This window comes from Trachypithecus francoisi, unplaced genomic scaffold (assembly GCF_009764315.1).
Source record: "Trachypithecus francoisi isolate TF-2019V2 unplaced genomic scaffold, Tfra_2.0 Lachesis_group3, whole genome shotgun sequence".
In the NCBI taxonomy this organism is placed as follows: domain Eukaryota; kingdom Metazoa; phylum Chordata; class Mammalia; order Primates; family Cercopithecidae; genus Trachypithecus; species Trachypithecus francoisi.
Window position 1 is genome coordinate 103,981,460 of NW_022681468.1, and position 21,879 is coordinate 104,003,338.

General features: G+C 40.9%; 1 long non-coding RNA gene across 1 annotated transcript in view; it reads left to right on the forward strand.

Annotated features, from left to right (window-relative positions):
• The window catches only part of LOC117070263, a 41,980-nt gene extending 23,869 nt beyond the window's left edge, over window positions 1–18,111 (forward strand). The window contains exon 3 of the long non-coding RNA XR_004431847.1: window positions 17,910–18,111. This is a non-coding gene — a long non-coding RNA (uncharacterized LOC117070263). The remainder of the gene's footprint in view (window positions 1–17,909) is intronic.
• Window positions 18,112–21,879: the final 3,768 nt, after the last annotated feature.

Here is a 21,879-nt window from a genome sequence, read left to right on the forward strand (position 1 = left end):
GCTCACCATTTTAACAGAAAATCCTCTTCCTTCCAACACAGAATTTCCCCTTCTGTCCCTCCCCCTGCCCCACAAAATCAGGCAAGCAACACAGCTTACTACTGCGGAAGAGACAAGAGCATGGGAGGAGATCCTCCGTGTAGAGTGCACGCACACGGGAAGGCTGAAAGCTAAGGGTAGAGAAGAGATATTTAGAAAAACCCTCCAGCATCCAGCCCCCACACCAAGCACAAGGTCACACCAGAGGAATTTAAAGCCACTGGTTCACTAGTTACACTGAAGGTAACTATAGCAACAAAATCCCCTTCTCAGTTTCTGACCAGATTGATTCATCCTCCCTGCCTCACTAATAACCAATTTTAAAAATGTGTAAATGTGGCAGGGTGCAGTGGTTCATGCCTGTAATCCCAGAACTTTGGGAGGCCCAGGCAGGTAGATCACCTGAGGTCAGGAGTTCGAGACCAGCCTGGGCAACATGATGAACCCCTGTCTCTACTGAAAATACAAAGATTAGCCGGGTGTGGTGGTGTTCATCTGTAATCCCAGCTACTTGGGAAGCTGAGGCATGAGAATCACTTGAACCCAGGAGGCAGAGGTTGCAGTGAGCTGAGATTGCACCATTGCATTCCAGCCTGGGTGACAGAGCGAGACTCTGTCTCAAAAAAAAAAAAGTGTATCCATTTTCAGCATAAGTACTATTTATCTTCATCTTCATTCTACACACACTGTCCAGCAGTCAGTAAGAAAAAAAAAAAAAAATACAAGATATACACATAAGAAAAAAAAGCCAGCCCATTATTAAAGAATGAATAAGGCTGGGCACGGTGGCTCAAGTCTGTAATCCCAGCACTTTGGGAGGCTGAGACGGGCGGATCACGAGGTCAGGAGATCGAGACCATCCTGGCTAACACAGTGAAACCCCGTCTCTACTAAAAAATACAAAAAACTAGCCGGACGAGGTGGCGGGCACCTGTAGTCCCAGCTACTCGGGAGGCTGAGGCAGGAGAATGGCGTGAGCCCGGGAGGCGGAGTTTGCAGTGAGCCGAGATCAGGCCACTGCACTCCAGCCTGGGCGACAGAGCAAGACTCCGCCTCAAAAAAAAAAAAAAAAATGAATAAAACCAATTTATCAATTTTTATTTTTAATATTTAAAAAATTTCAATAGCTTTTAAGGTACAGGTGGGTTTTGGCTAATGGAAGAATTATATGGTGGTGAATTCTGAGATTTTAGTGCACCCATCACCTGAATAGTGTACATTGAACCCAATATGTAGTTTTTTTGTCTTACATCCTTTTCTTACTCTCCCTGTTCAGTGGCTCCAAAGTGCAGTATATCACTCTGTATGCCTTTGTGTCCTCATAGCTTAGCTCCCACTTATAAGTGAGAGCATATGATGTTTGATTTTCCGTTCCTGAGTTACTTCACTTGGAATAATAGCCTCTAGTTTCATCCAAGTTGTTGCAGACATTATTTTGTTCCTTTTTATGGCAGAGTAGTATTCCATGGTGTATATATACCACATTTTCTTTATTCACTCATTAGTCGATGGGCACTTAGGTTGGTTCCATATCTTTGCAATTGTGAATTGGGCTGCAATAAACATATATGTACATGTTTTTTTCACATAATGACTTATTTTCCTTTGGGTAGATACCCTGGAGTGGGAGTGCTGGATCAAATGGTAGATCTACTTTTAGATCTAGATTTCTTTAAGAAATCTCCATACTGTTTCCTATAGAGGTTGTAATAATTTACATTCCCAGCAGCAGTGCATAAGCCTTCTCTTTTCACTACTTCCATGCCAACATCTATTTTTTTGACTTTTTAATAATGACCATTCTGGCAGAAGTAAGGTGATATCTCATTGTGGTTTTGCATTCCCCTGATGATTACTGATGTTGAGTATTTTTTCATATATTTGTTGGCCACTTGTATATCTTCTTTTGAGAAATATTTATTCATATCTTTTGCCCACTTTTTGATGGGGCTACTTTTTTTTCTTGCTGACTTCTTTGAGTTCCTTTTAGATTCTGGATACCAGTCCTTTCTCAGATACACAGTGTGCAAATATTTTCTCCTAATCTGTGGGTTAGCTGCTTACTCTGATGATTTTTTTTTGTGCTGTGCAGAAGCTTTTAAATTTAATCAGGTCTCATTTATTTGTTTTTGTTTTTGTTGCAGTTGCTTTTGGGGTTTTAGTTATGAATTCTTTGTCTAAGCCAATGTCCAGAAGAGTTTTTTTAAGGTTACCTTCTAGAATTTTTATGGTTTTGAGTCTTAGATTTAAGTCTTTGATTCATCTTGAGTTGATTTTTGTATAATGTGAGTGGTAAGGATTCAGTTTCATTCTTCTACATGTGACCAGTCAGTTTTCCCAGCACCATCTATTAAACAGGGTGTCCTTTCTCCAATTTTTGTTTCTGTATGCTTTGTTGAAGATCAGTTGGCTGTAAGTATTGGACTTCATTTCTAGGTCCTCTGTTCTGTTGCATTTGCCTAAGTGCCTGCTTTTATACCAGTATCACGCTGTTTTGGTAACTATAGCCTTGTAGTATAACTTGAAGTCTTGGTAATGCGATGCCTCCAGATTTGTTCTTTTTGATAGGATTGCTTTTACTATTCTGGATCTTTTTTGTTCCATATGAATTTTAGGATTGTTTTTCTAATTCTGTGAAAAATGATATTGGTATTTTGATGGAATTGCATTGAATCCGCAGATTTCTTTGGGCAGTATGTCCATTTTCACAAGATTGATTCTTCCAACCCACAAACATGGGATGCGTTTCCATTTGTGTCATCTATGATTTCTTCCAATAGTGTTTTGAAGTTCTTCTTGCAGGTATCTTTCATCTCCTTGGTTAGGTGTGTTCCTGGGTTTGTTTTTTTTTTTTCCAGCTGTTGTAAAAGGGATTGAGTTCTTGATTTGATTCTTAGCTTGACCATTGTTGGTGTATAGCAGCGCTACTGATTTGTGTACCCTGATTTGGTAATCTGAGACTTTACTGAATTAATTTATCAAATCTAGGAGTCTTTTGGAGAAGTCTTCAGGGCTTTCTAGGTATATGATAATATCATCAGTGAACAGTGATAGTTTGACTTCCTCTTTTCCAATTTGGATGCCTTATATTTCTTTCTCCTGTATGATTGCTCTGGCTAGGACTTACAGTAATATGTTGAATAGAAGTGGTGAAAGTGGGTATCCTTGTCTTGTTCCAGCTCTCGGGGGAATGCTTTCAACTGTTTCTTATTCAGTATGGTTTTGGCTGTGGATTTGTCATATATGGCTGTTATTAATTTGAGTACTTTATTAATTTGAAAATGTATTAAGTATTTTCTATGCCTAGTTTGTTAAGGGTTTTTTAAAAATCAAAAAGTGATGCTGGATTTTTTATTTTATTTTATTTTTTTATTTTATTCATTTTTAATCACTAACAATAATTCATTTGGTACACACAATTTATATATCATATACAAACACCATCCAAACTTAATTGAAACTATACACACATACACATGTATCTCTCCCAACACCAAATTAACATATAGTTTCCCTAGTTTGATGGCCTCTTCTATAAAAAATTTTATTGAAATAAACTTCTTTGTTAGTTCCTTAAAGTAAAATAGATTTTTACCAACTTGTTTGGAATCTTTAATCTTAATCGTATTTAATATTTTATATTCTTTTAGACAAGTAATCAATTAAGGTACTGTATCCTTTATAAAGTTGCCAAATGAGGCTTACTTTCTCTTCATCCAAAGATAATGCAAGAAACTGATCAGATAAATATTACATAGGATAACATGATACCAACAGGAGGAGGGGCAGGCCAGAAAAGATAGTCAGGGCTGCAACAGACACAGAAAGTCTCAAGAAGAAAAACAGAAGAAAGAAAAGCTAAGTACAAGAAAATCAGAGGAAAGAAGATGATATTAGAGAAAGATATCTGAACAGCAGAAAAGTTTGAGAGAGTTTCAAGAAAAGCTGGCATTTACCCAATTTTACAGGAGCTCAGAGACCTAATATGCTTGTTCAAGGTCATAAGAGAAGCAGAACCAGGGTCATAGACCAAGTCTTTTGATTCAAAACCTCAGTGAAACTGCAGCTTTTTCTCCTAATGTGATTGGTGCTGAACTTGGAAAACCAGCTGTAGTGGAAAAAAAGCACAAGTCTAAGAGTAAAATTGACTGCTTTTTATCCCAGAGAATATTGGCCTAGCTATTTACTTTCTTTATACCTTAGTTTCTCCTGTTGCCAAACAGAAATCATAATAATAGGCACAAAATTCCCAAGGAGGATGTGAGGTTAAAGAAAAGAGGTGAGAAAACACTTGGAAAAGAAATATTTTAGTTAATTGAAATTCTTTAAGGAGCTGGAATAAGTAGATGGCATAGCCTTAATTAAACAAAAAGACAGAAAGCAAACAATTTAGAGCCTCCACATTATTCTGCATTAAGTCCAACATTTAAATAAAACAAAAAAAAAACATAAGGCAGATATATAAAATAACATGTTACACACAAAAAAGATATACCTATATCCAATATTCAATAAAAGAAAAGGAAATTAAGAAAAAAAAACATGCTACAAAAAGGTTAAATAATTGTCCCCAGGTTCTTCCTTTAGAGAAGAAGCTTTTTCAAGATCTTATCACAGTTGCCACCAAATAGAGACCAGAGCAATTCTATGCATTTTAAAAATGTGTTTTGTAAACTTTGACAATGGGTAAAGTTGAAACTAGTGTTCTATTCAAGACAATAAGCATCCTGTGAAAGCATCTAGGTAAGAGCATGTGCATACATGAATACACATATACACATTTTCTCTCACAACTAGTGAGCTGGTAGCTACAACAGAACTAGAATCCAGGTTTCTTCACTCAGATTTCAATCCACCAGTATGTGAATTCCATGAAAGCAGAAATTTTCATCTGTATGTATCAGTGATGTATTACCAGTATCACCAATACTCAGTGGTTTTATTGAACACATGTACTCACATAGCATATATTAAGGACTCAATGAATAAGCTAAAGCTTTTCATGCATTTCTTTCAGTTGTGAGGGTTAAATGAGATAAGGGGTTAGGAAAACATTTTGTTTACTCTAAATGGCAATATATAATATACATGAAAAGGGATAATGAAAATTATAATCACAGAATTTTAGAGCTTGACAGAACTTTAGTATTATAATGTCAGTCATGGATACTGCTACTTAGAACCAGAATTTCTGAATAGAGTTGCAGAAAGATCCACTCATCCCTATAGCACATTCCAAGAAAATGGACAACAGGTTACCTGTTCTCACTCCAAGGAATTGGTGCTGCCAGGATATTGACATGATACTGTAGTTAATCATCACAACAAGTTGCCAAGGAGGAATTACTATCCCATTTTGCACATCTTGAGTCCAGAGAGTTTAACTGGTAGACGCAAGTGGAAAAGCCAAGAACAGGCCACTCCACTGCACTCCAGCCTGGGCGACAGAGCGAGACTCCGTTTCAAAAAAAAAAAAAAAAAAGGCCGGGCGCGGTGGCTCAAGCCTGTAATCCCAGCACTTTGGGAGGCCGAGACGGGCGGATCACGAGGTCAGGAGATCGCAGACCATCCTGGCTAACACGGTGAAACCCCGTCTCTACTAAAAAAATACAAAAAACTAGCCGGGCGCGGTGGTGGGCGCCTGTAGTCCCAGCTACTCGGGAGGCTCAGGCAGGAGAATGGCGTAAACCCGGGAGGCGGAGCTTGTAGTGAGCTGAGATCCAGCCACTGCACTCCAGCCCGGGCAATAGAGTGAGACTCCGTCTCAAAAAAAAAAAAAAAAAAAAAAGTTTCTGTCTTTTGTATTAAGCTACCAGGGTAGGTGGTGGGCAAAGCCAGGTGGGGGCTGGGTCAGGCAGGTCCATGTTTTGACTCTTCACATGCGGTGCTAGCAGTGGCCCCTGTGGGAGTTGGGGGGTGGTTCTCTGGCCTTTGGGATAATGTTCCAGAGAGGAGAATAACTGCCTCTGCTGCACAGGAGAGTTCATTCAGGGAGTGGGGAGTAACAAGCAGCAGTAAGCCCCACCCAGCTCCCGTGCACTTGGCAAGGCAGACCTCTTACCTGCAGTATTCTGCTAGCAGCAGCCAGCTAAGTTCCTGGCCATCTATGCTTAGAACTCAAAACCTCCTTGGGCCATAAGCCTTCCCCTGCAGAGACGAGAACCATGGCTTTCAGGCCATGCCCCTCCCAGTCTGCCTGCACCCAGCTCATTTGCTCGTGGCTGCAGCACACTTCCCATTCACTCCTGGGTTCTGGCCAAGGGAGTTCTTCCCCACTTGAGGTAATATCGCAAAATTCATTTGGGAGCTTCTTTTTTTATTATTATTATACTTTAAGTTCTAGGGTACATGTGCACAACATGCAGGTTTGTTACATATGTATACATGAGCCTTGTTGGTGTGCTGCACCCATTAGCTCGTCATTTACATTAGGTATATCTCCTAATTCTATCCCTCCGCCCTCTCCCCTCCCCACAATAGGACCCAGTGTGTGATGTTCCCTTCCTGTGTCCAAGTGATCTCATTGTTCAATTCCCACCTATGAGTGAGAACATACGGTATTTGGTTTTCTGTTCTTGCCATAGTTTGCTGAGAATGATGGTTTCCAGCTGCATCCATGTCCCTACAAAGGACATGAACTCATCCTTTTTTATGGCTGCATAGTATTCCATGGTGTATATGTGCCACATTTTCTTAATCCAGTCTGTCACTGATGGACATTTGGGTTGATTCCAAGTCTTTGCTATTGTGAATAGTGCGCAATAAACATACGTGTGCATGTGTCCTTATAGCAGCATGGGGAGCTTCTTTTAATTAACTCAGGCAATGGTTGCTGCCTGTGTAATTTGGCAGACTTTTGTGAGGTCTCCTGGTGGCAGAATAAGGAATGGCTTCCCTTGGTCCATGCTGGAGACTGGGAGTGCGTGCAAAGTTCTTCCTGCTGCCATTTGTGCTTTTATATTCCTCTTCACTCCCAAAATCAGTTCCAGTGTTGGGTAGGGTTAAGACCTTTCCCTGCGGCCTGGATTACCAGGTTCCCTGGTGGGGATGTATACCATGGAGGCAGTCTCTCCCTCTTTCACACTCTGGGGACTTACAGTTTTTTTGTTTTTTTGTTTTTTTTTTTACCTAGCTCATGCCATAGGCTGCAGCCTGCTACTTTAAAAAAATAATCTGTGGGCCAGGTGTGGTGGCTCATGCCTGTAATCCCAGACTTTGGGAACCCAAGACAGGTGGATCACTTGAAGTCAGGAGTTTGAGACCAGCCTGGCCAATATGGTGAAACCCCATCTCTACTAAAAATACAAAAATTAACTGGTGGTGATGGATGCCTGCAGTCCCAGCTACTCAGGAGGCTGAGGCAGGAGAATCGCTTGAACCTGAGAGGCAGAGGTTGCAATGAGCCGAGATTGTGCCGTGCCACTCCACTCCAGCCTGGGTGACAGAGTGAGACTCCATCTCTAAAGTAAAATAAAATAATCTGTGGATTTTAGTTTTCCTGTTTAGTTCCTGCATTGTTTCTTGGGAAAAAAGTCACAGTGTGAATATCTACAGGTTATTTTGTCTTTCCAAGTGGGAGAAACATGCTAACACTGTCTCCAATTTGTCATTTTGGAGAATAAAAGCAATTCTAAAGGTTATCTAGATGTTGAAACTATCTGGTAATTTAAAATAACTGTGATTAACATGTTAAAGGCTCCACTGGAAAATGTAAACAACATGTATGAATCGATGGATTTCAGTAGACAGACAAAGTATATGAAAGAGTCAAATTTAATTGATAGAAATAAAAAACAAGGTAACAGAGATGAATTATGTCAATGAGCAGTTCAGGAGATTTTACATTGCTGAGGAAAGAATATATGAACCTGAAAACAGGTCGTTAAAAATTATGCAAGCCAAAACACAAAGAGAAAAAAAGGAAAAACCCCAGAGCACCCAGAAGCTATGGGACAATATTGAATGGTCTAACATAAGTGTAATTAGAATACCAGAAGGAAAGGAGAGAAACAGTGAGGTAGAAGACATGAACTATATTACTCACCCCATTTTTTCTTCTTAAAGCTAACCACTTATCCTAAAGTGAGTGTGTATTACTTCCATCATGTTTTAATACTTTTAGTATAGCTAAATATAGCACCAAATATGTGTGTAGGTTCAGACCTGAATGGGTTTGAAACAATGGGATTGCTTTTGTTTTTAAATGTATATAAATGGCATCATGTATCCTTTTTTTATTTACTTTTTTAAATTAAAAATTAACATTCATTAATTTTTACTGGATGGTATCCCATTATATAGTTTACTTATTCCCCAAATGATAGAAAAACTGGTTTTAGTTTTTATTATTATAAACAATGCTGCAATAAACATATTTACACATGACATTGTGCACATGTGAGTTTCATAATATATTCCTCAGTGTACAATTCTGAGTTGAGAAAAAGCAATTTTTTTTTTTTTTTAGAAGAGTCTCACTCTGTCTCCCAGGCTGGAGAGCAGTGGTGTCATCTCCACTGCAACCTCCACCTCGTGGTTCAAGTAATTCTCCTGCCTCAGCCTCCTAAGTAGCCAGGATTATATGTGCCTGCCACCTCACCTGGGTAATTTTTGTATTTTTAGTAGAAATGAGGTCTCACCAGGTTGGCCAGGCTGATCGCAAACTCCTGACCTCAACTGACCCGTCTGCCTCTGCCTCCCAAAGTACTAGGATTATAGGCGTGACCACTGTGTCCCGCAAGAAAAAGGAATTTTCAATATTACTATTGCCAAATTGTTCATTAAAGTGGTTAAACTGATTTACACCTCCACTAGCAGTGAATAATAATTTCTAATTCATGACATTTTCATAAACACTTAGTATTATCAGACTCCTAATTGCTGCTAAATTATAGGTGTAAAATTATTGTTGTTTTAATTTGCATTTTCCCTGAACATTTTATTTTTTATTTTTTTAATTTTTTGAGACAGAGTCTTACTCCATCGCCCATGTCGGACTGCAGTGGTGCCATCTCAGCTCACTGCAACCTCCATCTCTCGGGTTCAAGCAGTTCTCATGCCTCAGCCTCCCAAGAAGCTGGGATTACAGGCATCCGCCACCACGCCTGGCTAATTTCTTTTATATTTTTAGTAGAGACAGGGTTTTGCCATGTTGGCCAGGCTGGTCTCGAACTCCTGGCCTCAAGTGATCTGCTCACCTGGACCTTCCAAAGTGCTGAGATTATAGGCACGAGCCACTGTGCCCAGCCCTGAATATCTTTTTGTATCTTTATTGGACATTTACGTTTCTGTTTATGTAAATTCCATGATCATATTATTTGCCCATTTTTAATTGCATTGTTTGTCTTTTTCCTATTATTTTGTAAGATTTCTTCATCCCAGTTGATTAGATATTCTTATCTGTGGCTGGCTTTTTATTTTTGCTATGAGCTCCTTTTTTTATACAGATATTAGAATTTTAATTTGTAAAATTGAACAATTGTTCTATTTGTGTTTTTGCTGCCTTATGAAGTGCTTTTTTGCTGTAATATCATAAGATTACATTTTCCTCTATTTTCTTCCCAAAGTGCTATAAATGTTGTCTTCCACATTTGCAAGTTGTTATATGTGAGACAGGGTCTCATTTATCATTTTCTTCATGAAGCCAATTGTCCTGGTACTATATTTTCAGTTGTGTTTTCTTTCCCCAGTGTTTTCAAATGCCACTGTTGTCTAGTTTCAAGTTGCCATTTATATGTGGGTGGGTCTGTTTTTAGGCTTTTAATTTTGTTCTCTTGGCCTGTTCTTCTGTCTTGGTGCCTCTTCTATTTTCTTCACTTAACATTATTTCATAGGAGTATATGAGGAAATTTAGAGGTGGCCAACAGTGTCTGGACCACTGAGAGAACAGCTGTAAGAACTAGAGTGTTTATTTTTCTTCCTTTTTTGGGGCTTTATTTTTAATTGACAAATGGTAATTATATATATTTGTAGGGTATAATGTGATATGTTGATACATGTATGCATTGTGGAATGAGCAAATCAGGCTAATTTTGAGGAGTTTTGATTCCTGATGAGCTTTACTGGGCATAGACTGGAGAACCAGAGACTACTCCAAAACCTTCTGGAACACCGCTGTCATTAAATATAATGAGCAAGCCACATGGCTGGCGCTGTGAGTGTAATGATAGGCTTTGGGGAAAAGGAAAGGGGAACTTCAGCCTGTTCTCATCCCATATTCTTTCACCTGAAAGTTTATTTGAATTATTGAAATTCTTACCATAGCTTAGATTATTAAAAATTAAACCTTCTGATGGAAGAGGCAACATACTTACATACCAGAGTAGGGAATTGTTTTAAAGAAACACAAATGTTCCCTACTTTTCTTTTTTCTCATCTGGTAATAACACGTGAAGGTGGAAGAAATCTTTGAGGTCATCTAGTACGGGTTGCCCGGATGGAATTTTAAGAAGTTTGTTTTACTGATGTACTATGTTCTTATGACAGTTGTGGAGGAAGCGCGGGAGTCGTTTTAAGTCAGAAGAAAGTGATTTCACTGATACTCCCCGGCTAGCTTGACATTTGTCTTCTGAAGTTGGAGGGTCTAGGGCAGTTCTATGAGTCATACCTGAAAAGTCTAAGATCAGGAGGCCATGGTTGGAGCTGTTCCTGCCTGGCAGCAGAGTGACAGGTGATGGCTGTACCCTGAGCTGCACTTTCACTAATGATGGGCAAAGATGCCTGTTTTTAGAGTTGTGGAAAGGAAGATTTGAACTGGAATAAATTTATATTATTCATATTACATTGGACTACTCCCAAATTATGTAATTGTTAGGTTATTTGAGATTTTATGCAGGAATAGGGAAGAAATTGCAGAGTAAGTTTGAAGGGGTAGAGAGAAATAATAAAGTAAGGTTTTTTTTTTCTTATATTCCTTTGGGTCCTGCTTAATGAAAACACTGGTTAAATACGAATCTTCAGGTCAGGTGCAGTGGTTCACCCCTGTGATCCCAGCACTTTGGGAGGCCAAAGTGGGTGGATCACCTGAGGCCAGGAGTTCAAGACCAGCCTGGCCAACACAGTGAAAACCCATCTCTATTAAAAATACAAAAATTAGCCAGGCATGGTGGCACGCACCTGTAATCCCAGCTACTCAGGAGGCTGAGGTGGGAGAATGGCTTGAACCTGGGAGGTAGAGGTTCCAGTGAGCAGAGATCTTGCCACTGTACCCCAGCCTGGGTGACAGAGCGAGAGAACATCTCAAAATACACACACACACACACATAAAAATCTTCAGATTGGGGAATCATAACAAGTCACAACTAAGAAACAATAAACATTTAGGTAAAATCACAAAGAGAATACATTTTATAAATTCCTGCGTGCCCCCCGCAACCCCTCCGAGAATATCATGTGACTCTAAATTTGTGGTACTCTGAGGATCCAATATTACCTATGTGATATTCTGGGCAAAAATGAATAACCCGAATCTAATAAAGAAATATCAGACAAACAAAATGAGAAACATTGTATTTAAAAATTTGGGGGAAAGGAGTATAATAAAACTGTCAGTGTAATAAAAGTCAAAAGCTACATAAGTAGTCCAGATTCAGGAAGGCTTAAAATATATAATAACTAAATGCAATACCTGAGAAGAGATTGGGTTGTGTACTTGAGGTGGGGAGATTGGGGAAGAATGTGATAAAGGACATTACCAGGCCGATTGAAGAAACCAGGAGAAGAATGGAAGATTAATAAAAATGTATCGTTGTTAAATTTATTAAAGTTGATAACTGAGCTGAGGGTTATACAAGAGAGTGTCTGTACTCTTAGGAAATGCACACTGAAGTATTTAGGGGTAAAGAGCACAGTAGGCATACCATATACTCAAGTGGTTCAGAAATAAATTTTTTTTTTTTTTTTTTTTTTTTTTTTAGTTAGAGTCTTGCTCTTGTCACCCAGGCTGGAGTACAGTGGTGCAATCTAGGCTCACTGCAAACCTCCGCCTCCTGGGTTCAAGTGGTTCTCCTGCCTCAACCTCCCGAGTAGCTGTGATTACAGGCACCCACCACCATGCCTGGCTAATTTTTTGTGTTTTTAGTAGAGACAGGCTTTCACCATGTTGATCAGGCTGGTCTTGAACTCCTGACCTCAAATGATCCACCTGCCTCAGCCTCCCAAAGTGATGGTATTACAGTCATGAGCCACCACACCCAGCTGCAGAACTAAAACATTCTAATATCCTAATATTTTCTTTATAATTAATGCATGTTAAAATTTTAAGATAATTTTTATTTTTAAATTTGTGTTATTATTTATTTATTTATTTATTTAGAGACAGGATCTTGCTCTGTTGCCCAGGTTGGAGTGCAGTGGTGAGATTCTGGCTCACTGCAGCCTGTAAGGCTTAAGACATCCTCCTGCCTCAGCTTCCTGAGTAGCTGGGACTACAAGTGTGCACCACCACGCCCAGCTAATTTTTGTATTTTTTTGTAGAGATGGGGTTTTGTCATGTTGCTCACACTGGTCTCGAACTCCTGGGCTCAAACCATCTGCCCACCTCCGCCTCCCAAAGTGCTGGGTTAGAGGCATGAGCCACCAAGCCCATTCTAAAATTTAAGATAAGAAAAAAAAAAATCTATAACTTCTTAAATAGTTAGGGGAAAATAGAGGGAATAAAGAAAACAAGATATCCTCGCTTTTCCAAAAAAGGGCTAAGAAACCAACAGCATAAGTAGAAATACACAAAACAAATAGTGAAAATACATCTCACCATATTGGCAATCACAGGGCATGTAAGTATCTATAAAATAGAAAATCATGTAGAAGTCAAAACAAACTAATCAGATCTATATATATCAACACAAACAAGTCTCGGATACATTGTACTACGTTTATAAAATAAGATGCAAAAGGATATCATAGTAAAAGACCAGTTTGTAAAATTAAAAAATGACATAAAACGATGTTATATATTGTTTATAGATACGAATATATGTAGCAAAATTATACATGGAAGAATACACACCAAGTTAATGATAGTGTTTATTTCTGGAGATGAGAGAAGGGAGGAATGGGAGAAAGAGATGAGAGTAAATTTTTTTTTTTTTTTTTTTGAGACAGGGTCTTACACCATTGCCCTGGCTGGAGTGCAGTGGTACAATCTCAGTTCACTGCAACCTCTACCTCCCAAGTTCAAGTGATTCTCGTGCCTCAGCCTCCCAAGTAACTGGGATTACAGGTGTGTGCCACCGCTCTGGGCTAAATTTTGTATTTTTTTTTTTTTTTTTTTAGTGAAGACAGGGTTTCACCATGCTGGCCAGGCTGGTCTTGAACTCCCAGCCTCAAGTGATCTGCCTGCCTCGGCCTCCCTAACTGCTGGGATTATAGGCATGAGCCACTGCACCTGGCCTACGAGAGTGATCTTAACTGTATCTGCAATTTTTTCTTTGAAAAAACAAAAAATAACAACTCTGAAACAACACAAAACTAAAAGTTAATGTGTTACAGACACCACAAATGGGTGTCTGTTATATTTATTTCTGGATTTCTCTGTGCATTTAAAGTATTTAATAGTTAAATCTCTGTATTTTCTATTTCTTAATTACATTTTTCTAAGGACATAGAGATGATGCAGTCCTGCTCTCACAGGTGCTGTCTGAGGTGCTTATTAAAGTACAGCTTCCAAAAATAGTGCCAGAACTATATTGGTGGGGGGCGGGTGGGTAAGGAGCTGAGTCCTCATCTATCATAGTAGGAAGACAATGGATAATGTCTGATGCTGGTTATTTGTGCACCTAGGGTCCCTCCCAGTTTCATGCTCTGCCCTGCTCCGCTGAGTCCAGTGGACTGCACTGTCCAGGCTTTCTTCCCAGCTGGCTTTCGGGTTTAGCCAGTGGGAGGCTCTGTGGGACAATGGGAGGGTGGGATTCAACAGAGGTCGGGGTAGCTCTTCCCAGCTCTCTTCCTGCTTTGGCATGCTATATCTGGCTGTAGCTGCATCCTAGGTACAACTCTTACTCACTGGGCTCTGATAAGTGTTTCCTTCCCTTGTCTCAATAGGCCCTGGAAGTGGGGAGGGTGGTAATAGCTTCTTCTCACCACTGCTAGTCTCTAGGTGTCCTACCATACCATGTTTGTTACCTTATCCAGTCCAGAAAATCTGTGAATAGTCCCTTCATTAAAGCCTTTTCATTTTAACCATCTGGGATGACACAAGAAACACTGTGAAAAGTAAAAATTGCTTTTGTTTGTTTCAGAACTCCTTTGCTGTGGATGAGAAGATTGACTAGGTGACATGCTCCAAGTTCAAAGCCTGTTTGCATAAAACAATAACGACCTGTCTTTGTTTTGTTATTTTGAGACAGGATCTTGCTCTGTCGCTCAGGTTGGAGTGCAGTGGTGCAATCATGGTTCACTGCAGCCTCAACCTCCCGGGCTCAAATGATTCTCCCGCCTCAGCCACCTGAGTAGCTGGGACCACAGGTGCATGCTACCACATCCAGCTAGTATTTTTAAATGATTTTTGTAGAGATGGGATCTCCCTATGTTGCCCAGGCTGGTCTTGAACTCATGAGCCCAAGCAATCCTCCTGCCTTGGCCTTCCAAAGTGCTGAGGTTACAGGTGTGAACCACCATGCCTGGTAACAACTTGGTTCGAGAGCATATGGCTGACAACATCTTGATGAAAAGGGATATGACTGGCCAGGCATGGTGGTTCACACCTGTAACCCAGCACACTGGAAGGCCAAGGCAGTCAGGTCACGAGGTCAGAAGTTCAAGACCAATTTGGCCAACATGGTGAAACCCCATGTCTACTAAAAATTCAAAAATTAGCTGGGTGTGATGTGGGGTGGCTGTAGTCCCAGCTGCTCAGGAGGTTGAGGTGGGAGAATCGCTTGAACCCAGGAGGCGGAGGTTGCAGTGAGCTGAGATCGTGCCACTGCACTCCAGCCTGGGTGACAGAGTGAGACTCCATCTCAAAAAAAAAAAAAAAAAAGGATATGGCTGATACACACAGAATGATCTACTCTCCTAAGACCTTGTGCCCCAAGAATTTTATGACTTCTTGGGTGGTATCAATTGTGTTTTATGTTTTATTTATTCATTTACTTGGTAAGTTTTGATCAAGTGCTGCTCTGTACTAAGAATTGTGTGAAGAAATGGGGATACATTGCTGTGTGAGAGGAAGTCCTTATGTGCCAGGAGCTTACAGTAGACAGGCGAAGACACGCAAACTCATTACGAAGAAATATGGTAAATGTGAGGGGAATGGAAGCAGAGGGTGCTCTGGAGTACCCAGGAGGGTTATTCAGCCCAGCCTTGTACTGTCAGGGATAGTTTCCCAAAAGAAAGGACATCTAACCTGAGAGCTGAAGAATAATTCTAGTTAGCCAAGTTAAGGAGGATGGGTAGATGGGAGGGAGGGAGTTTTAGTTTTAAGGCATTTTAGGTAAAGAGAAAAGCAATATGGGTAAATCCAGGAGGGGATAAAAATCATTTGGGAGACTGAAAGTCAGTCTCTTGAGTTGATTGCTGGAGGACAGGGTGAGATAAGTTAGAAGAAAAACAGGGATCAGATCACAAAAAGCCTTGTAAGTAAGATTAAGGGTAGTGGTATTATTATGAGGTCAATACAATGCTATTAGATCTTTTGAGTAGGTGGTGCACAGTGTAATTGCATTTGCATTTTTAAAAGCTTACCTTGTCTATACTGTGAGAATAAATTGGAGGTGGATAAGAGCAGAGGCAGCTCCCTTAGGAGGTTGTTGCTATAGCCCAGGCCAGAGATGATGAGTTGGACTTGAGGCTGGGGCTGGAGAGAAGCGGCCAGAGAACATATGGCTAAAGCAGGCAACCTGAAAACATTCAGGAAATTATTGTCATTAGAGGACAGCCTGGCAAAATGCAAATTGTTCTATCCTTATTTGATCTCAGCTGGACTGTGAACTCTGAGGGGACAGGGACTATTTTGTATTCATCCCCGTTTCCAGTACTACGGAAGTGCTCAGGAAATGAATGTTCTTCCTAAGTGAGTCTCAGTGACATGGTGTCTGGATAGAGTGGTAACCCTCACACTTTTGCTGACCCACCTTTATTAGGGAAGTTCAGTAGCGATTGTGAAGTCAATGTGTAGAGCTACTGCAGCAGGGACATTAAGGTGCAGAAGCTTTACCCAGTTCACAGTGCATACTGAAATACCCAGGCTGGTTTTTCCTGACTCAGTTCTCTTCTGCCATCTGCTGGGACAGCCTTTCATAGCACATCAAAGCAAGATCACCAACGAAGACAAGTCTGAAAGCTTTGTGGGAGGCGTGGTGGACAATGCCTTGGATAAGTTTACAACTTAGTCAGAGATGCAAGTATCACATCCAAACCACTGTCCATTTGAGGCTAATCTTCCGTATTTATTTCCCAAAGACAAAATGTCTTTTTAATAAGAATGAGTTCATGTCCTTTGCAGGTTCATGGATGAAGCTGGAAACCATTATCCTCAGCAAACTAACACAGGAACAGAAAACCAGACACTGCATGTTCTCACTCAAAAGCGGGAGTTGAACAATGAGAACACATCGACACAGGGAGGGGAACATCACACACTGGGGCATGTTGTGGGGTAGGGGGCAAGGGGAGGGAGAGCATTAGGACAAATACCTAATGCATATGGGGCTTAAAACCCAGACAACAGGTTGATAGGTACAGCAAACCACCATAGCACATGTATACCTATGTAACAAACATGCAGGTTCTGCACATGTATCCCGGAACTTAAAAAACAAAAAGTCTTTTTTTTTTTTGAGATAAAGTCTTGCTTTGTTACCCAGACTCCAGGCTGGGGTGCAGTGGCATGAACATGGCTCAGTGTAGCCTAGCCTCTTCCTGGGTTTGAGAAATCCTCCCACCTCAGCCCTGCAAAGTGCTGAGATTACAGGCATGAGCCGCCATGCCGGCCCAAGCAGACTATCTTAAATGTCTGTGTTCTCCTTTGAGTTTTTGCAACAACCTTACGATAGCCATATATTATAACATTTTTCAAACAAGGAAACAGAAACACAGACATTTAAATGAAAAGCCAACTTTGAACAATAAATAAGTAGCCCGAGCCAGGACTGAAGCTTCCCTGACTCCTAGTTCCACACTTTTCTCACAACGTCTCAATGTCTCCAACACACCAAGGGAGAGTTCCAGCAAGCTGAGACAGGCTGCTGATCTGCAGCAGGGACGGGGCAGGCCTAATATGGAGGCTGACAAGGCTGGCGGCTCCCTGATGTTCAGCACAGAGATGCAGAATGTTGGCATGGTGTGGGGTGGGGGAGAGCAACAGAAACGATTCTCCACATTCTATGTTCCCCCAAGATATGTCAAGGTGAACTTTCCAAGGGAAATTTTTTTTTAAGTATATGAAAACTAATAGAACTTGAACTTTTGGTGGATGGATGTTGTCAAATAAAATAGACCCTACTATTTTTGTTAATGTATGTGGTTAAGACTAAGAAACTATTGCGCCATTGTTTTCTCCCTTTTTTTTTTTTTTTTGGAGACAGGCTCTCACTCTGTTGCCCAGGCTGGCGTGCAGTAGTGAGATCACAGCTCACTGCAGCCTTGAAAATCTGGGCTTAAGCAATCCTCCCATCTCAACCTCCCAAGTAGCTGGGACTACAGGCATAGGCCACCACATCTGGATAATTACTTTTTATTTTTGTAGAGACAAAGTCTTGCTATGTTGCCCAAGGAATCCTCCTGTCTCACCCTCCCAAAGCACAGGGATTACAGGTGTGAGCCACTGCACCTAGTCAACTTTTCTCATTTAAACTTAAGTTGTTCTTATATGAATGTCTTGGTGTTAAAAAATCCAAACATTCAGGTAATGCTAAACATTCCTTTTACTACAGGTTTCAAGCCTTTCCCCAAAGACAACCACAGTCAGGAGTATGCTTCCAGATCTTCTTCTAGGAAAAATGAGTGTTCACTGCAGGAAGTCAGGGACCCCAAATGGAGAGACTGGCTGGAGCTGCAGCAGAGGATCATAAATTGTGAAGATTTCATTTTAATATGGACATTTATCAGTTCCCAAATAATACTTTTATAATTTCTTATGCCTGTCTTCCTTTAATCTGTTAATCCTGTTATCTTTGTAAGCTGAGGATGTATATCACCTCAGGACCACTGTGATAGTTGTGTTAACTGTACAAATTGATTGTAAAACATGTGTGTTTGAACAATATGAAATCAGTGCACCTTGAATAAGAACAGAATAACAGTGATTTTTAGGGAACAAGAGAAGACAACCATAAGGTCTGACTGCCTATGGGGTCGGGCAAAAAGAGCCATATTTTTCTTCTTGCAGAGAGCCTATAAATGGATGTGCAAGTAGGGAAGATATTGCTAAATTCTTTTTCTAGCAAGGAATATTAATATTAATACCCTGGGAAAGAAATGCATTCTTGCAGGGAGGTCTATAAACAGCCACTCTGGTATGTCTGTCTTATGCAGTTGAGATAAGGACTGAGATATGCCCTGGTCTCCTGCAGTACCCTCAGGCTTATTAGGGTCGGGAAAAATTCTGCCCTGGTAAATTTGTGGTCAGACCAGTTCTTTGCTCTCGAACCCTGTTTTCTGTTGTTTAAGATGTTTATCAAGGCAATACGTGCACTGCTGAACATACACATTTATCAGTAGTTCTGCTTTTGCCCTTTGCCTTGTGATCTTTGTTGGACTCTTATCAGTAGTTCTCCTTTTTGTCCTTTGAAGCATGTGATCTATTCCCTCTTCTTACACCCATTCCCTTTTTGAAACCCTTAACAAAAAACTTGCCGGTTTGAGGCTCAGGGGGCATCACAGTCCTACCAATATGTGATGTCACCTCCGGTGGCCCAACTGTAAAAAAATAATTCCTCTCTTTGAACTCTTTCTCTTTATTTCTCAGCCAGCTGACACACATGGAAAATAGAAAGAACCTATATTGAAATATTGGGGGTGGGTTCTCCCAATGTCTGGTATGCCAGTGTGGTTTTCTTTTTCCTAAATGCATGTGGGAACCCGATTCCCTTTCATAGGTGCATCAGGCCGGTCCACAGAAATGCTTGTTCAGCTCCCTGACGATTGGTGAGTCATCTGTGTATTGTCCCGTGTAACTATGGGTCACATGGAATCTAAACATTATGCTTATCTCTGCTATATTAAACTCTCATTAAAACAGGGAGGAGTTCGAGCACCCATGGAAAATACGGTCACCCTATTCAGGGCAGTGGAGGAACACTGTCTTTAGTTTCCTGAAAAGAGAACATTAGATGTGGAACTATGGGATCGTGTTCGTGCAAAATTCTGGGAACTGGTCCCAACAGGGAATTATGTTCCCGTCACTGTTTGAGGTGATTGGGCCTTGGTATGTGCAGTCCTAATGACATACCAATCCCATGACCCCCTGCAGTTACCACAGTTTTCTGAATCTGGTGACCCTCTACCTCTTCCTCAGCTCTCCTCTCCCGCCTGGCCTTGGTTATCTGCTCAGCCTCTCCCTTTGCCTACTCCTCCCCAACCTGACGATGTTGAGGATTCAATATCTAACTCCAGTGACTTTGGCTTAATGTCACCCTCTGATGATCTTATTTCTTTTCACAAAGAGCCGGTATTTGTGGTACCCACAGCCCCGACTTGGACAGCCCAGGACCATATCTATGCTAACTCTTCCCTCTCCAAACCTTTGCAGTCTTTGCCTCTGGAGCCATCTAATGGCTCTGGGACCAAACTACAATTTACCTGTAATTCTGCAAGCCCTCCCCCATCCACCGCAGCCCCTCACCCTCCTGTCATTTAAGTCCCTCAACTGGTCACTTTGCCATCCACCCAAACTACTTCTCTGTACCCTTCTTCATGCATGGATGCCCCTGTCACTCTGGTCGCACAGGATTGGGACAATAATCACCAGAATGCTTCTGCCTCTTCTGCTCCCCCAATGCCCCTTTCTCACACTCTCATACCGGTCTGACCTCCTCAACCTCAGTTTCCCTTATCTACCCATACTTTTCCTGTCACTTTTATGCCAACTCCGTCTCATGTGCCTGTTTTTGAAACTTCTATGCAATGCTTATTACACCACAACAAAGAAACAAGTGGATTAGAGGTGTGGGCTTATCCAGTGATGCTGGAACCTCCCAATGCTGAAGGAGTACAAACGCATCAATATGCACCACTCAGTCTTACCTTTTTAAAAGAATTCAAGGATGCTTGTACTCAGCATGGTCCTACTTCTCCATGTGTTAAAATAGTATTACAAACTCTTTGTACTGAGGTCATTTTGCCTCCTTTAGACTGGGACCTTTTGTCAAAAGCTGTTCTAACTCCATCTCAGCATTTACAATTCCATACCTGGTGGTCAGAGGAGGCCCGTCTGCAGGCTCAGCTAAATCAGGCTGATGGCATTCCAATTACTCAGGCTCAGCTCACAGGCTCTGATAATTACTCTGACACTACCACTCAATTAGGCTTTGATGCTCTCACCATGGAACAAGTAACAAAGGTGTGTATGAGAGCTTAGGATAAATTACACATCCCAGGCCAAGCTCCTGTTTCTTTTACTACTGTTAAACAGGGTCACAATGAATTATATCCTGATTTTTTGGCTGCATTACAAGATGCTGTTGAAAAATCTGTCTCTGATGAGTGCATTCAAGGTATTCTCCTTCGTATGTTAGCTTTTGAGAACGTGAACCATGAGTGTAAAATAGCCATGTGTTCCATCCAATGACAAAATTTACCTCAATTACATTTAGCATTGTTTACTTCAAACTTTCTAAATGTTCCTGAAGACAATACTCTGACTGCAACTGACCGCCATTATACAGGCAAAAAATTCTCCCTAAGTGAAGGCAAGACAGTGTTATGGAAAAACTCCCAAACCAATACCTAGGAACCTGGAAAAATTATAACATGGGGAAGAGGGTATGCTTGTGTTTCACCAGGAGATCATCAATACCCCATCTGGGTGCCCACTAGGAGACTTAAACTTCATGTGAATACTGACAATGAAAACCACAGGGAAGAGACGTCCACGTCAGAGACCACCCTCATATGTGGTGAGATCTGTGCCAACTCCTCAGAAACTGGCACACCAAATCAAAATGGGTCTGGTTCAATCCTCCCTAATGGCAGTGGAGACCCCTCTAACTAATCCCACTTCTCCTAATTCCCTTTCTTTTTCTCCTTATGAACCTAAAAATCTCACCATTTCTATTAGCCTGAAAATAACATCCTCCTGTTCTTCTCTTCCTTCCTCCTTCAGCATTGGATCTTGCTTACAATAGGTTTTATTTAATAATTCTCCTCCTTATACTTTATGTCTCACCAGTTTCCCCCAAACTGATTTACCTGCTACACAAATTATTCTTATTGGGCTTATGTGCCTTTTCCTCCACTTATTCAACCTCTCACCTGGATGGATGCTCCTGCGAAAATCTATACTAATGATAGTGTGTGGATGTCTGCAGCTACAGATGACCTTTGCCCTGCTCAACCAGGAGAAGAAGGCACTGCATTTAATGTTACTATGGGTTATAAATACCTTCCTCTGTGCCTTGGACATGCACCTGGTGGTATCCATCTAGAAACTCTACTCTGGGCTGCTTATCTTCTGGAGAGATTAGCCACAGGAGAATGGCGACATTTGGTCTCTGGCCTCTCCCTTTCTCCTTTAAGACAAATAAAAAGGGGAGTAATAGGAGATACCCCATACTTTCAATATAAACCTGTAGGAAAACCATGTCCTAAAAAATTTGAGGGCCCATCTAAAACTTTAATTTGGGAAGATTGTGTTAACTCATATGCAGCAGTATTAAAAAATGACTCATATGGTTTAGTAATAGA